At 44.1% G+C, this 17817-nt stretch overlaps 1 protein-coding gene across 5 annotated transcripts in view; it reads left to right on the forward strand.

Moving 5' to 3' along the window:
* LOC125466178 (corticotropin-releasing factor receptor 1-like) overlaps positions 1-17817 on the forward strand; it is a 271407-nt gene that overhangs the window by 147911 nt on the left and 105679 nt on the right. The gene's annotated exons all lie outside the window — the stretch shown is intronic.

The raw sequence follows: 17817 nt of genomic DNA on the forward strand, positions 1-17817 counted from the left end.
TGGTTCTTTTGTAATTCATCTTAAATTGATGCCCTTTGTTTTTCTACCCTCTATCAATGGAAGAGTTTCTCTCACTTACTCCATCTCGATTTCTTGTGATTTTGAGCAGTTCTAACAAATCTCTCAAATTCTTCTTGAAAGAGAACTGCACCAGCTCATCAAAGAAATCAGGAATGTTTATTTTTTTTACATTACATAATGAGCCCAATGAGAGGAGATACAGGAGATTTGGATTTGGGAAATAAGGATGGGCAAGTAGGTGAAATGACAGTGGGTGACCATGTCAGGCATAGTGACCACAGTTTGGTTAGGTTGAATATTATGATGGTAAAGGATAAATCAGGAGAAAAAGTTTTGATCTGGAAGGTAGGCAAATTTTACAAAACTGACAAGTGATTTGGCTGAGGTGAACCATACAGGACTGCTAAAGGATAAATCAGTGTTAAACTAGTGAGTGGCACTATAAAGTTAGATTCTCAGGACACTAAGCAGATATGTCCTCTTCAAACCAGACCCCCATGATGTCAAGAAAAACAAATATTAACCAGAAAAACAAAGTGCATGATAGTCACAAACTAAAACCTCAATGGTGCAAATAGCCTAGGAGTGTAGAAAGCACAGGGATTGAGTTTAAAAAAGAAATAAGGAAGTCAAAGAGAGAACAATAGAGTACTTTATTAGATGATGGTACATGTATGGAATGAGCTGCCAGAGAAAGTGGAGGAAACTGTTACAATTACAACATTTAAAAGGTATCTGGATGGGCATATGAATAGGAATGGTGTAGAGGGATGTAGGCCAAATACTGGCAATGGAACTAGATCAATTTTGAATACCTGGTCAGCATAGATGAGTTGGACTGAAGGGTCTACTTCTGTGCTGTGTATCTCTATGACTGTTAAGTGCTGTTTTGCAGGACTGAATGTTGAGATCCCTGCTGTTTGTTTTATACACTATCAAATTGGATTTGAAAGTGTCAGGCACAGTTGGGAAAGTTGCAGACAGCACAAAAATTAGCTGCATAGTAGGTAGTATAGAGGATAGCTCTAACCTCCAAAATGATAGGTTAGTGGAGTGTGCAGGAAAGTGGCAAATGGAGGTCAAGTGAGGTGATAAGTGTGAGGTAGTGCATTTTAAGAAAGTCAATAAATGGGAATGTACTGAGAAGGCAAGAAAAGTGGGAGATCTTGACATGCAAGTGCACAGGTACCTAAAGGTAACTGTACAGGTAGATAAAGTTATCAAAAAGGAATATGGAATAGTCTCCCTCATTTGCAGAGGAATTAAAAAAATCAAAAGTATAGATATAATGAGACCCTAAACTCTTTCTTTTTGATTTCCACTTTAAGTGTTGTAAGCTGCAGGATTATGAGCCAAATGGAGAAAGATGGGATTAAAAAGGGCATTTGGATATCTTTGGATCAGCACGGACAAGATGGGCCAAATGGTACTCTTCTGTGCTGTCTCATTTCTACAGTTTTATGGTTCTAATCATACGATAGTTATTGTCAAGAGGGAGACAATTCCACCTGTTTATGTAGGTTCTTTGACAGAAAAATTCACCTTGTGCCACTCCCCTGCCTACTTTGTGTAGCTCTCCATTACTAATCATTTTCTTACCTGCCATGTGTCCTTCTGCAACTTGTGCATGTTTACCCGCTTGGTCTCTGTTCATGGACTCCCTTTGGAATTGTCCCCTTTATTTTATTTTGCCTCTTCCCATTCTTCCTAATAAAATGTATTACTTCACACTTCTCTGCATTGAGTTTTGTCTACCACATGTGCTCCCATTCCACCAATCTATGCTGTTTTGAGGTCTATTGCTACTATCTTGGAATTATGGAATCATACAGTACAGAAAAAGGCAATTGAGTTGGCAACAAAAGAACTATTCTAAATTTACACATTCTACTTTCTAGTAGTTAGCTAATCCAGACCCCTCAGAACAGATTCATTGATTCATACAGTGCAGAGCAGACCCTTCAGCTTATTTGGTCTGCACCAACATAACTACCACTTAAAGGTGCTCTAATCCCAATTTCCTGCAGTTGTCCCATATTCTTGGATGTTATGATATTTCAAGTGTTCATCCAATATTTTTAAAGGTTCCCAACCTCCACTACAATCTCTGGCAGTGCATTCTGGATTCCCAACACCCATTAATTGAAAAGGTTTTCTCTCTTTTCCCCCCACCACCTCAAAAAACCTCAAAATCTCCTGCCTCTTACCATAAAACAATGCCCTCTCATGATTGACCTCTCAACCAAGGGCAGCAGCTGCTCTCTATTCATCCTGTGCATATCCCTCAATCTAGGACACCTCAATCATGTTCCTCCAGTCTTCTCTGCTCTAAAGTAAACAATCCAAGCCAATCCATCCTCTCCTGTAGCTCAATTTCTCCATCCAGGTAACATCCTGGCAAACCTCCTTTGTACCCCCTCTGGCGCTATCACATCCTTCCTATGGTGAGGTGACCAGAATGGCACACACTACTCCAGGTGTGGCCTAATCAATGCTCTGTATAAATCCAATATTACCTCCTTGCTCTTACACTCCCAGTTGCAACTGATGAAAGCAAGTGTCCTGTATGTCTTCTTAACTATCCTGTTCATTTGCTCTGCTGACTTCAGGGATCGGTGAATAATTACCCTTCTGCTCCTCTAAACTATTCAGTGTCCTGCCCATTGTTAAATTATCTCATTCTTGTTTCTTCTTCCAAAGTGCACTTATCAGGGTTAAATATCATCTGTCTCTGGCCTGCCCATCTGACCAACCCAGCTATATCTTTCTGTAAACTACAACCATCTTCTTTGCTGTTAACCACTCTACAAAGCTTGGTGTCATTTGCAAATTTGCTTAACATGCCCCCCACATTTTCATCTATGTTATTAATGAATACCACAAACAATAAGAGTCCCAATACTGATCTGTGTGAGACAGCACGAGACAATGGCCTCCAATCACACACACACAGCTTTCTACCAATACAATTTGTGACTCATTACTAAACAACGTTCTAATCCAGCTCACCAAGTTTCCCTCAGTTCTATGTGCTTTTACCTCACAATCAGTTTCCAATGTGGGGAAAGCTTTATGAAAATCCACATAAACGACATCAACCAAACTTCTGACATCCACACACTTGAACACATTCTCAAAATGTTAACATATTTGTTAGGCATGACATCCCTCTAACAAAGCCATGCTGACTATCCCTCATTGACACGTCTTTCAAGTGATATGAATTTGCTCCAATAGTTTCTGTACCATTGACATTAGACTCAGCAGTCTGCAATTTCCTAGCACAACGTGACCACCCTTCTTAAAATGTGGAACCGTTTTTGCCATCCTTCAGTCCTCCAGCACTTCTCCCATGGCCAGAAACGAATACAAAACGTGTGTCAGAGCCCCTGCAATTTCCTGCCCCTCCTTCAATCCAGGCCTGGGTATTTCTCCTTTTGAAGACTGACAGAGCCTCCAATAGCAACCCATTTCTTATGTCAAATTGTGCCAGTCCCCCTCAGTCTCTTTTCCTGAAATCTGTACCTATAATTCTCCTTTTCTAGAGTGGACACCGAACAGAAGTATTCATTTAGTACCTTACAGGTTGCACCTGGTCCCTAATTGACCCTAATATTTTCTTAGTTAAGCTCTTCCCCTTTAATGTTACAGTTGTAAAAAAACTTAGGATTCTCTGTAATCATGTTCACAACTCCTTTTCACTTTCTTAAGTTCCGTCCTGCACTTCCTGTATTCCTCTCGATCTACAGCTGAATTTCTCCCTTTGGACTTGCTAAAAGCCCTTTTCTTCCTCTTCCAGTCCTTTTTCCTTGACGTCCAGGGTTCTCTGAACTTTTTACTCCTACATTTCCTGTAAAGGGTACACGTTGGATTTACATTCTCCCCAGCTCCTTTTTGAATTTCCCCTCTGCTCAGCTGTGCAAGGAGCCGTTCCTAGTCAACTGTGGCCAGATTTTGCTTTATTTTAATAAAGGTTGCCTTCCCCAATCCAAAACCATCTTTTGCAGACCATCTTTTTCCTCGTCCAGAACAATTTGAATGGTACCGAGCTTTGGTCACTATTGCTAAAGTAATCCCCCACTCTGTGGGTCCTGGGGAATAGACCATAGAGCAGAGTCCAGCATCACGGAGCTGCTCAGAACAAATGTCAACAAAAGCCACTGCGCCTCTCTCCACAATTCCTTTGCAAAAAGTACATTCTAGCAGGAGATGTGGGTCAGTCTCTACCCCTCCAGCTGCTTTGAGGGCAGTATGGTAGCGCAGAGAGTCCAGGTAAATATGAAGGATTTCATAGGCTGTGTCTTTCCCACTCGCAGCCAAGCAACGTTTTGGTGCTTGTTAAAAAGTGGTGAGACATTCTGCCAAATGACATTGACAGCCTGCTTAGGGAGCCATGTGACAGGATCCACCCTCTGCTTTTCTAACAGTATCGGAAGGATGCTATGTGCTGACCACTTCCTGATGGACTTGTGATCAAAGGTGTTTCTGTTTGCAAATTTCTCCATGAAAGACAGGTGAAACTAACAGAGCAGTCCCACTCCTTAGTTCATTCCACAGTCAGACCCATACTTTGCAACCCCAGGTGCAGTCTGACTGTTCCAGCTGCAGCAGGTCCCATTGCACACATCCCCAATGGATACTTCATAGAATCTATACTGTGTGAAAACAGGCCATTCAGCCCTTAGAGTTCACATCACCCCTCTAAACAGTATCCTACCCAGGATCACCACCCTAGCCTATCCCTGTAACCCTGCATTTCAAATGGCTAATCTATATGGCTTGTGTATTCCCAGACACAATGGGCAATTTAGCATGGCCAATCCGCCTAGCCTTCACATCTTTGGAATATGGGAGGAAACTGGAGCACCCAGAGGAAACCCATGCAGATAAAGGGAGAATGCGTGAAGCTCCACACAGACAGACGGTCACCCAAGCCTGGAATCAAACCCAAGAGCCTGGCACTGGGGGCTACCCATCGAGCCATTGTGTTGCCGTTGCTTTGCAGCATCTAAACACAACTCAGTGACCATGTGCTAAGCAGTTGTATGATTACAACTACCAAACTCTTCAGTTTCTCCCTGATAACAATGTTTGAGCCCACAATAATGCTGCACCACTAATCTAAGCTAATGGTTGAGGTTGATATGCAGAATTTGTCTGGGGAAAAAAACCCTCCTCAGCCAGTTATCTGTCTTACCTTCGTGGCAGATCACCCAAGTTGAGGTCTGTGTCAGTCAGGTCTTCAGGGATCCATATCAGCAACATTTGTTGCTTCAGTTTCTGGGTCCTGGCAGCTACAACTTGCACTATTTTCCAGGGGTCCTCCTGGTTCACTACACGCAAGTCATTTCAGGAATCTGCTGGTCTGATGGTTGATGAGTAGATAAGTAGAGTGAATTGGTCTCAAGCAACTCCCCTCTCCCTAGCATCCACTTTCTGATTTTCCCCCACCATTAGTATGGTTCCCTGTATCCAGCTGCTTGGATCTAGGCCCAAAACGTCAGCTTTTGTGCTCCTGGAATGCTGGTTGGCCTGCTGTGTTCATCCAGCCCCACATTTTGTTGTCTTGGATTCTCCAGCATCTGCGGTTCCCATTATCTCTGCTTGATGTCTATAGGTTTCAGGGTCCCACACATACAGTATCTTACACAGACCCCTGATATTCCAATTTCAGAGAAATACCCTTGCACCAATTGTATGGTCAGTCCTGTCTGCCTTGAAAAGAGTCAATGTTTCACTTCTTGTGTTTAGTTCACAGTCAATTAGACACCATCTTAAATCCTTGGCTTAGCCTCATGTGATGCTTGGCTATCCACAAATTGCCCTGATTAGCCCAATATGAAGGTGGGAGGAGGCCAAGGAGATGGTCGACCAAAAGGACTGAATCTCATTAAAGAAGCATGGAGGACAGCCTATGGGGTGTTATTACAAGTATAAACCAACACTGAAACATACTCAGGTCACTTTTGTTTATTCTCAGGAAGCAAGGTGCATAAATGGTCATGTAGAATACATTTGAATCCTTCACACTGTCCATTACCCTTTGGATGATAAAGGTTGGTACAGTTCTTGACAATGCCATAAAACTTCCCAAATGCCTGTAGGATTTGCTCTCAAAGTTGCAGGCCTGATCACTGTAAACCCAACATGTAACAAAAGAGCAGACAAGCCAATCATGTACTAACACTCTGGGACCAGTTAAGGCCCTTTGGTAGGAATGGCCGATGTTAACTTGGAGACATCTGTGAATATTGAAAACATGCCAAGTCCTGTTACTACTGGAGTCAAGGGATTCACTGCAAAATTCCAGAGATCTCTTGATGACCAGGGATCCTTTGCTGGGGAGAAGTCATCACCTGGCTTTCAAAGTCCTTCTCTCACAACTGAGACAGTCACCATCAATAATAAGCAACAATCCTGGGTCAGTAATATCACTGTCTGGTCAGGGCAGCCCCCTGTTGTCTCTTGTTTGCTTGCTTGAACAGGAACTGCCAGTAGCATTTGACATTTGAGACTTTTGGAAAGGATGATTTAATACAACCCTCTCTCTCTCTCTCTCTCTCTCTCTCTCTGAGATGCCTATGTCAATCAGCTGAGGTTTTCCGAGGTCCTCTGAGATAGATGGCAAAGGTTAAACCACTCTTGGCTCTACCTGTCCAGACCTGGTTTGGATCTTACTCAAGTCCACCTGCTGAATCAAAGTCCAGATGTCACAGGGATTAGTGGTTGGAATGCTGTCTTTGTCTTAGGGCTATGTGCATAGGCATGGCATCAGCCACAGCCCTCTTCAGCCAGGCAGGGTTAGGTTTTCTCCCCTCGTAAAGGGGAATGGCATAACTGTATCTTGGTATTTGATGCTAAGCATAAATACTGTGGGCTGTCAGAATAAATGGCTGTAAATTTAAAACTGAGAAGAGGAGGAATTTCTTTTGGAGGGTTGAATGTCTTTTGAACTCCAAGAGAGCAATAGGGGCAGAGTCCTTGTGTATTTTTAAGGCTGAGACAGACAGATTCTTCCTCACATTTATGGATCCAGGCTTGAATCCCACTGCGGCAGATGGTGGACTTTGAATTCAATAAATGTCTGGAGTTAAGAATCTAATGATGACCATGAAATCGCTGCCAAATATCAAGAAAACTTTAATGTCCATCACCAAGAGTAGCTTGGCAGCAGCATTACAGATCAACCTGGTCCAGCCACAAAGGATCTAGCTGGCAGGCTGGATCTGCAGCTCGGTGGTGGACCATAGCAGACCGGAGAGTATAAATTCCATGCGGTGTAGAATAATATCGCTTCATCGTAGGCTTCACTGATGATGTCACCTAGTATGGTGACAAAATGTCTAAATGAGAACAAGCCAGCTCAGTGAGCAAGTCAACCTTTGAACTGATGTAGCAACTCAAAACTGGGTATCTGAGAGGCACTGTGGGCCATCAACAGCAGAATTGCATGCCAGATCAATCTGCAGCCTCACAGTTCAGCATTTTCCCAATTAACCATTACCATCTAGCCAGGGGATCAACCCTGGCTCAATGGAGATTTCAGGATGGCATGCCAGGAGCAACATCGAGTATGCCTAAAAAAAATGTCTCAATCTTGTGAAGCTACCAAACAGGACTACTTGCATACCAAGCAGTATAAGCAGCAAATGATGGACAGAGCAAAGCAATCTCACAACCAACAGATCAGATCTAAATGCTGCATTTCTGCCACATCCAGTTGTGAATAGTAATAGACAATTGAGCATCTGGAGCAGGAGGCTCCACAAGTATCCCCAACCTCAATGATGGAAGAGCCCAGCACATCACTATGAAAGATAAGGATGAAGCATTCATAGAAGTGCCAAGTGGATGATCCATCTCAACCTCCACCATTGGTACCCAGCACAGATGCCAGTTTTCAGCCAATTCAATTCACTCCACATGATATCAAGAAATGGTTGGAGACATTTGATACCGCAAAGGCTATGATCCTGACAATGCTCCAGCATAGCACTGAAGATTTGCTACTGTCCTGGCCAAGCTGTTCCAGTACAGCTATAACACTAGCATCTATCCAACAATGTGGAATATTGCCTAGGTATATCCTATGCGCAAAAATGCAGGACTAATCTTACCAAGCCACTGACTATCCCAAGAGGTCATTTTTAATCAGTGAAGTGATGGATGGTATCGTCAATAATGCTATCAATTAGCACCTACTTAGCACAACCTATTCACTGATGCCTGGTTTGGGTTCCACCAGCGTCACTGAGCTCATGATCTCATTACAGCCTTGGTTTACATATGGCCAAAAGAGCTAAATTCCAATTGTTTCTCCACCACCGAGATCAGACTGACTGGCCAATATTTCTTAGTTTATCCACTGCTCACTTCTTCAATAACAGTACTATATTGACTGCCCTCCAGTCCTATGGCACTTTTCCAGTGGCTAAAGAGGAATTGAAATTTTCCTGAGTCCCCCTGTTATTTCCTCCCTTTCTTCACTCAACAACCTGGCATACATTTCATCTGGCCTTGGAGGTTTATCTCTAGCGAGTTTTGAGAAGATTTGTAGCTCAGGTTGAGGTTCTGGATGTGAGTTTGCTTGCTGAGCTGGAAGGTTCGTTTTCAGACGTTTCGTCACCATACTAGGTAACATCATCAGTGAGCCTCCGACGAAGCGCTGGTGTTATGTCCCGCTTTCTATTTATCTGGTTAGGTTTCCTTGGGTTAGTGATGTAATTTCCTGTGTCAGTGATGTCATTTCCTGTTCTTTTTCTCAGGGGATGGTAGATTGGCTCCAAATCAATGTGTTTGTTGATGGAGTTCCGGTTGGAATGCCATGCTTCTAGGAATTCTCGTGCGTGTCTCTGTTTGGCTTGTCCTAGGATGGATGTGTTGTCCCAATCAAAGTGGTGTCCTTCCTCATCTGTGTGTAAGGATACGAGTGATAGTGGGTCATGGTAATAAAGTGTGAGGGTGGATGAACACAGCAGGCCCAGCAGCATCTCAGGAGCACAAAAGCTGACGTTTCGGGCCTAGACCCTTCATCAGAGAGGAGGATGGGGTGAGGGTTCTGGAATAAATAGGTAGAGGGGGGAGGCGGACCGAAGATGAAGAGAAAAGATAGGTGGAGAGGAGAGTATAGGTGGGGAAGTAGGGAGGGGATAGGTCAGTCCAGGGAAGACTGACAGGTCAAGGAGGTGGGATGAGGTTAGTAGGTAGGAGATGGAGGTGCGGCTTGGGGTAGGAGGAAGGGATGGGTGAGAGGAAGAACAGGTTAGGGAAGCAGAGACAGGTTGGACTGGTTTTGGGATGCGATGGGGGAAGGGGAGATTTTGAAGCTGGTGAAGTCCACATTGATACCTTTGGGCTGCAGGGTTCCCAGGCGGAATATGAGTTTCTGTTCCTGCAACCTTCGGGTGGCATCATTGTGGCACTGCAGGAGGCCCATGATGGACATGTCATCTAAAGAATGGGAGGGGGAGTGGAAATGGTTTGCGACTGGGAGGTGCAGTTGTTTATTGCGAACCGAGCGGAGGTGTTCTGCAAAGCGGTCCCCAAGCCTCTGCTTGGTTTCCCCAATGTAGAGGAAGCCACACCGGGTACAGTGGATGCAGTATACCCTTGTTCTCACACACCACCCCACCAACCTCCGGATACAACGCATCATCCTCCGACACTTCCGCCATCTACAATCCAACCCCACCACCCAAGACATTTTTCCATCCCCACCCCTGTCTGCTTTCCGGAGAGACCACTCTCTCCGTGACTCCCTTGTTCGCTCCACACTGCCCTCCAACCCCACCACACCCAGCACCTTCCCCTGCAACCGCAGGAAATGCTACACTTGCCCCCACACCTCCTCCCTCACCCCTATACCAGGCCCCAAGATGACTTTCCACATTAAGCAGAGGTTCACCTGCACATCTGCCAATGTGGTATACTGCATCCACTGTACCCGGTGTGGCTTCCTCTACGTTGGGGAAACCAAGCGGAGGCTTGGGGACTGCTTTGCAGGACACCTCCGCTCGGTTCGCAATAAACAACTGCACCTCCCAGTCGCAAACCATTTCCACTCCCCCTCCCATTCTTTAGATGACATGTCCATCATGGGCCTCCTGCAGTGCCACAATGATGCCACCCGAAGGTTGCAGGAACAGCAACTCTTATTCCGCTTGGGAACCCTGCAGCCCAAAGGTATCAATGTGGACTTCACCAGCTTCAATATCTCCCCTTCCCCCACCGCATCCCAAAACCAGCCCAGTTCGTCCCCTCCCCCCACTGCACCACCCAACCAGCCCAGCTCTTCCCCTCCACCCACTGCATCCCAAAACCAGTCCAACCTGTCTCTGCCTCCCTAACCTGTTCTTCCTCTCACCCATCCCTTCCTCCCACCCCAAGCCGCACCTCCATCTCCTACCTACTAACCTCATCCCACCTCCTAGACGTGTCCGTCTTCCCTGGACTGACCTATCCCCTCCCTACCTCCCCACATATACTCTCCTCTCCACTCATCTTCTTTTCTCTCCATCTTTGGTCCGCCTTCCCCTCTCTCCCTATTTATTCCAGAGCCCTCACCCCATCCCCCTCTCTGATGAAGGGTCTAGGCCCGAAACGTCAGCTTTTGTACTCCTGAGATGCTGCTGGGCCTGCTGTGTTCATCCAGCCTCACATTTTATTATCTTGGATTCTCCAGCATCTGCAGTTCCCATTATCACTGATAGTGGGTCATGTCGTTTTGTGGCTAGTTGATGTTCATGTATCCTGGTGGCTAGCTTTCTGCCTGTTTGTCCAATGTAGTGTTTGTCACAGTTCTTGCAAGGTATTTTGTAGATGACGTTCGTTTTGTTTGTTGTCTGTCTAGGGTCTTTTAAGTTCATTAGCTGCTGTTTTAGTGTGTTGGTGGGTTTGTGGGCTACCGTGATGCCAAGAGGTCCGAGTAATCTGGCAGTCATTTCGGAAATGTCTTTGATGTAGGGGCGAGTGGTTATGGTTTCTGAGCCCGTTTTGTCTGTTTGTTTGGGTTTATTGCTGAGGAATCGGTGGACTGTGTTCATAGGGTACCCATTCTTTTTGAATACGCTGTATAGGTGATTTTCTTCTGCTCTTCGTAGTTCCTCTGTGCTGCAGGGTTTGGTGGCTCGTTGGAATAATGTTCTAATGCTGCTTCATTTGTGGGTGTTGGGATGGTTGCTCCTGTAGTTCAGTATTTGGTCCGTATGTGTTGTTTTCCTGTAGACGCTGGTTTGAAGTTCCCCATTGGCTGTTCGCTCTACTGTGACATCTAGGAATGGCAGTTTGTTGTTGTTTTCCTCCTCTTTTGTGAATGTTATGCCAGTAAAGGGTATTATTGATGGTCTTGAAGGTTTCCTCTAATTTGTTTTGTTTAGTGATGACAAAGGTGTCATCCACATAGCGGACCCTCCGAACAGCATCCCACACAATCTATAATCAGGCTGTTTTCTTTGACAACCTTACTCACTATCCACAACTCCAGCAGTTTTTTTATATACAAACAATCGAGGTCCCAGCACTGATACTTGCAGAGCACCACTGGTTTGACCTCCAGTCAGAAAAACATCTCTGTACAACTGCCCGCTGTTTTCTAAAACCAAGCTAATTTTATATCCAACTTGGCAATTCACCATTGATGCCATGTTAAACTTCTGGACCAGCCTGCTATCAGGAACCTTATTCAACGCTTTAACAAAGTCCATGCAGACAGCATCGACTGCCATTCTTCATTACTTGCTCAAAAAACTCATTCAGGATTGAGACAAGACCTCCCCTGAAAGCTTTGCTCACAATTCCCAATAAGTCCATTCTTTTCTAAATGCAAGGAAATCCTGTCTCTTCTTCAATCTTTTCCAATAATTTCCCTACCACTGATGTAAGATTCACCATCCTTTAATTTCGTGGATTAACCTGTTGCCCTTCTCAAGTCTTCTGGAACCTCACCTGTGGCTAAAGGTCCTACAAAGATCTCTGTCAAAGTTTAGCAATCTCCTTCCTTGCCTCTTAGTATCCTGGGATAGACCCCATCAAACCCCCATTACCTTAATGTTTTTCAAGACAGCAACACATTCTAAGGACAACTCGGTGTAATGATTGAAATGAGGGCAGCCAGCTAGGCTTCAGAATATGAGCTCCCTGATTGGGGCTGTTAATCTAATCCAATTATGTGAGCAGAGATATTTTGACACTGTCTCATACAGAGTCAGGTACCAGAACATTATAGTCAAGGATTGTTCAGATGTAAATAAAGGGTAGCTTGGTGATGAGATACCAGCCTCTGTAGAGCTATTTCACTAGGCACGGGCCAGAAATGCTGGCCAACCAATATTGCTGACATCCCGAATGAATTGAAATAAACCTCCTCCTCCTTAATTTGATTTTCATTCACAGGTTGAGTGTTTTGTCGGCTAGGCCAGCATTTATTTCCCATCCAGAATTTCAACATACCCTTCCCTAATCTAATCTTTCATGTCTTTTTCCTTGGTGAATAGTGATGTGAAGCGGTCTTTAAGGACCTCACCCACTCTCTCTGGCTCCACATATAAATTCCCTCCTTTTGTCCTTGAGCGGACCCGCCCTTTCCCTTGTTACCCTGTTGCTATTCAGATAAAATACTTCAAGATTCTCCTTAATCCTAAGTGCTAAGGACATTCAATGACACCTTTTTGCCCTCCTAAATTCTTGTTAAAAAGCTTTTCTCCTTGCTTCAAACTGACATGCCGTCTTGATTTCCATTTCTGAAACATTACATCTGGTTCCTTTTTCTTTGTGGCCAAGGTTTCAATATTGCTTCATCCAAGGTTTCTGAATCTTGCTACCCCTTCCATCCTCACAGGAACACGCTAGTCTTGAACAAAAACAGAAATTGCTGGAAAAGCTCAGCAGATCTGGCAACATCCGTGGAGTGAAATCTGAGTTAACATTTCAGGTCCAGTGAGGAAGGATTTCTGTTTTTGTTTCTGATTTACAGCATATGTTAGTCCTGAATTCTGATCAACTGACCATGAAAAGATTCCCACATGGCAGATCTGGATTTTCTCTCAATCAACTGTCCCTATTCTACATTCCTTAGTTTCTATCTAATATTGTCATAGTTAGCTTTCCCACAATTTAATACTTTCACCCAAGGACTGGTCTTATTCTTACCCATACGTAACTTAAAGCTTACAAAATAATGGTCACTATCTGAAATGCTCTCTCAATTAAACTTTGATTACCTTTATCATGCTCAATTAGAGATCTAGTACAGCCCCTTCTCGAGTTGGACTATTTACATATTGCTTCCAGAAACCCTCCTAGACACACCTAATAACTTCCCCTGACCCCATCCAAGATCTTGGTACGAAAGGAACCCTATCTAGTAGAGGGGAGATTATCCAGGGTTTCTGCTGTTTTGACCCCTTGGTATCTACCTAATATCAAGGTTTGGACTGAGAAATGGCAGGTAACATTTGTGCCACAGAAATGTCAGGCAATAAGAGGCAAGCCAACCACTGCCCTTTGACATTCAATGCCATTATCGTGGAATTCCCCACAATCAACATCCTGGATGTTGGCACTGACCAGAAACTCAAATGGATTCTCCATATAAAATACGGTGGTGTCAAGAGATTCATTTTGGAAGGGTGAATTTGAATGGAGAATACAGGGTTAATGGCAGGATTCTTAGCAGTGTGGAGGAACAGAGGGATCTTGGGGTCCACTTCAATAGATCCCTCAAAGTTCTACACAAGTTGATAGGGTTGTAAAGAAGGCATATGGTTTGTTGGCTTTCATTGGCAGGGGGATTGAGTTTAAGAGCTGTGAGATTATGCTGCAGCTCTATAAAACTCTGGTTACACCCCCACACTTGGAATATTGTGTTCAGTTCTGGTCACCTCATTACCTGAAAGGTGTGGAAGCTTTAGAGAAGGTGCAGAGGAGATTTACCAGGATGCTGCTTGGACTGGAGGACAGGACTTGAGGAAAGGTTGAGGGAGCTAGGACTTTTTTCATTGGAGCGAAGAAAGATGAGAGGAGACTTGATAGAAGTATTCAAGATTATGAGAGGCATAGGTAAAGTGGATAGTCAGAGACTTTTTCCCAGGGCAGAAATGAGGGAGCATAATTTTAAGATGATTGGAGGAAGGTATGGGGGAGATGTCAGAGGTAGGTTCTTCAGAGTGGTGAGCATGTGGAATGCGCTGGGGCAGTGGTAGTGGAGTCAGATACTTTAGAGCCTTTTAAGCGACTGTTGGATAGCAAAATGTAGGGTATACAGGGGTGGACTGACCTTAGTAGGGTAATAGTCAGCACAACGTCATGGGCCGAAAGGCCTGTACTGTGCTGTACAGTTCTATGTTAACCCTAACCATAACCCTATCGTAAGAGCGGGTCAGAGGTGAGGAATACGGCAGAGGGTATCTCATCTCCTGACTCCCCAGAATCCAGCGTCTACAGGGCACAAGTGAGGGGTGTGATGAAATACTCCACACAATCCTGGATGATTGCCTCTCCAACACCACGCAAGAAGCTTGATTACGAGTTAATGTTTTGAGTCCAGTGACCCTTAGGACTTTGAGGAACTAGTTCTAACCAAGGATCACCAAACCTAAAATGTTAACTATTTTTTCTTAGATGCTGCCAGACTGGCTGAGCTTTTCCAGCAGCATCTGTTTTTCTTCCTGATTCACAGCATCTGCAGTTCTTTCAGTTTTTATTTACCGTCAAGGACAAGACAGTCTACTTGATTGGCACCATATCAACACACATCCATTCTCTCCACACTTAATAGCAGCAATGTGTACTATGTATACAACACACCGCAGAAATACAAAGATACTTAGAGAGCACTTTCTAAATCCATGACCAGTTCAGTTTAAAAAGCAGCAAATACTTGGGAATACTGTCGCCTGCAAAATCCCCTCCAGGCCACTGTCACTGGGCTAAAATCCTGGAGCACTGAGAGTCTACCTACTGCACCTAGACAGCAGTGCTTCAATAAGGCAGCTCACCACCACCTTCTCAAAGTGAGTAAATCCTGACAATCCAGCAATGTTCACGTCCCATGAAAAAATTTCTTTTTAAATTGGGGCCGTTAATTTAGTATTTTTGGAATGCTGATAATGTCCTGCCCTGTGAATACTGATGCAAGGTTTTCTTTATAAAAACTCCTCTTCCATGTCCTTGTTCCCCAATATTATGCCAGTTTTGTTTTCTAAAGCACTTTTGTTCACTTTTCCTTTTTATATTTTTAAAGAAAAGCTTACTGTCCATTTTCACATTACTTATTAATTTGCATTTATTGTTAACCTTCTCTTTACATTTTTGTCAGCTTTTGTTGGCTTTTGGAGCTTTCACAATCTTCCAATTAACCACTAATCTTTGTGACATTGTATGTCATTATTTTTCCCAAATTGATACAGTCCTTGACTTGCTTGGTTCATCAATGAATTTATTCCCTTCCTAGAATCCTTCTTCCCCAATGGATATGTCTTTGCTGTGAGTCATTAACTATTTTCTTAAATGTTTGCCATTGATACTCAACCATATTTTTTCTGAACTCCTTTCTCAGTCCATTCCAACCGACTCTGCCTTCTTTCCTTGCAAATACACATATTTAAATTTAACAAATTATTTCCTACCCATGTTTCTCATTCTCAAACTGAATGCTAACTTCTGCCATCCTACGGTCACTGTTCCCCAGGAGATCTCTTATTGCGTCATTGCACTTTACCAGATTCAAAATAGTTTGATCCCTGTTTGGATCCACAACATATTACAAAGAAACAAAGAAACCTACAGCACAGGAAAAGGCCCTTCGGCCCTCCAAGACTGCGTCGATCGAGATCCTCTGTCTAAACCTATAAACTATTTTCTAAGGGTCTGTGTCCATTTGCTCCCTGCCCATCCATGTACCTGTCCAAATATATCTTAAAAGACACTATCGTGTCTGCGTCCACTACCTCCGCTGGCAACGCGTTCCGGCACCCACCACCCTCTGTGTAAAGAATTTTCCACGCATATCTCCCCTAAACATTCCTCCTCTCACTTTGAACTCATGACCCCGAGTAATTGAGTCCGCCACTCTGGGAAAAAACCTCTTGCTATCCATCTTGTCTATACCTCTCATGATTTTATAGACCTCAATCAAGTCCCCCCTCAATCTCTGTCTTTCTAATGAAAATAATCCTAATCTACTCAATCTTTCTTCATAGCTAGCACCCTCCATACCAGGCGACATCCTGGTGAACCTCCTCTGCACCCTCTCCAAAGCATCCACATCCTTTCGGTAATGTGGCGACCAGAACTGTACGCAGTATTCCAAATGTGGTCGAACCAAAGTGCTATACAACTGTAACGTGACCTGCCAACTCTTGTACTCAATACCCTGTCTGATGAAGGAAAGCATGCCGTATGCCTTCTTGACCACTCTATTGACCTGCGTTGCCACCTTCAGGGAACAATGGACCTGAACACCGAGATCTCTCTGAACATCAATACTCCCCAGGACTTTTCCATTTACTGTATAGTTTGCTCGTGAATTAGATCTTCCAAAATGCATCACCTCACATTTGCCCGGATTGAACTCCATCTGCCATTTATCTGCCCAACTCTCCGATCTATCTATATTGTTCGAGGAAACTGTCTGAATGCCCTCTGAATTCTTCCTCGTGGCTACCTTTGTCAGGTGAATTTTATCGATCTTCATGTTATGATTTCATTGAATCCCTATGATGTGGAAGAAGGCCATTTGGCCCATCAAGTCCTGACTGGTTCTTTGAAGAGCATCCCAGAATCAGCTCCATTGTATCCACATAATCCCACATTTACCATGCCTAATCCAAGTAGCCTATACGTCCCCGAATATTACGGACAATTTTAGCATGGCCAATCCATCTAACCTACACATCTTTGGACTGTGGGAGGAAATCCATGCAAACATGGGGAGAATGTACAAATTCCATACAGTCACCCAAGGCTAGAATTGAACTTGGGTCCCTGGTGCTATGCTAACCACCATGCTACCTAATTCATTCTCTATCCTACAGGAAATAAACTGTTTGAGAGCCTGTAGATTACTCCCACCTATGACTTCTTCCCTTTGTTGTTTCTGACCTCCACCCATATGGAGTCTACAACATTTGACACTGTGTATTTATTCCATCTCATACTATTATAGCTAACTCCCCACCCTTTCCTTCCAGCTTTAACTTTCATAAAGCAACATACTCCCAGATATTTAGTTGCAAAGTTTGATTTCCTTGTAACCATGTCTCTCCAATGGCTAGGGTCAGACCCATTAGCCACTTTGTGCCATTAGTTTATTTATTTTGTTCCAAATACCATGCACATTAAAATAAACAGGCCATTCATTCTGTCTTTTAACACTTATGACCCAATTTGTTGCTTTCTTCTTAAGTTTATACAACATGTCCCTTCCTGACCAACTTTGGGCAGCACGGTGGCTCAGTGGTTAGCACTGCAGCCTCACAGCACCAGGGACCCGGGTTTATTTCCATCCTCAGGTAACTGTCTGTGTGGAGTTTGCACATTCTCCCCGTGTCTGCATGGGTTTCCTCCGGATGCTCTGGTTTCCTCCCACAGTCCAAAGATGTGCAGGCTGGGTGGATCGGCCATGCGAAATTGCCCGTAGTGTTCGTGGGTGTGTGGATTATAGGGGGATGGGTCTGGCTGGGATGCTCCAAGGGGCGGTGTGGACTTGGGGCTGAAGGGCTTGTTTCCACACTGAAGGGAATCTTAAAATAAATCATTATTAAGTGTAATGTTGCCATAACCTAGTGTGAAGCTGGATGA

Source organism: Stegostoma tigrinum, chromosome 31 (genome assembly GCF_030684315.1).
Source record: "Stegostoma tigrinum isolate sSteTig4 chromosome 31, sSteTig4.hap1, whole genome shotgun sequence".
Classification (NCBI taxonomy): domain Eukaryota; kingdom Metazoa; phylum Chordata; class Chondrichthyes; order Orectolobiformes; family Stegostomatidae; genus Stegostoma; species Stegostoma tigrinum.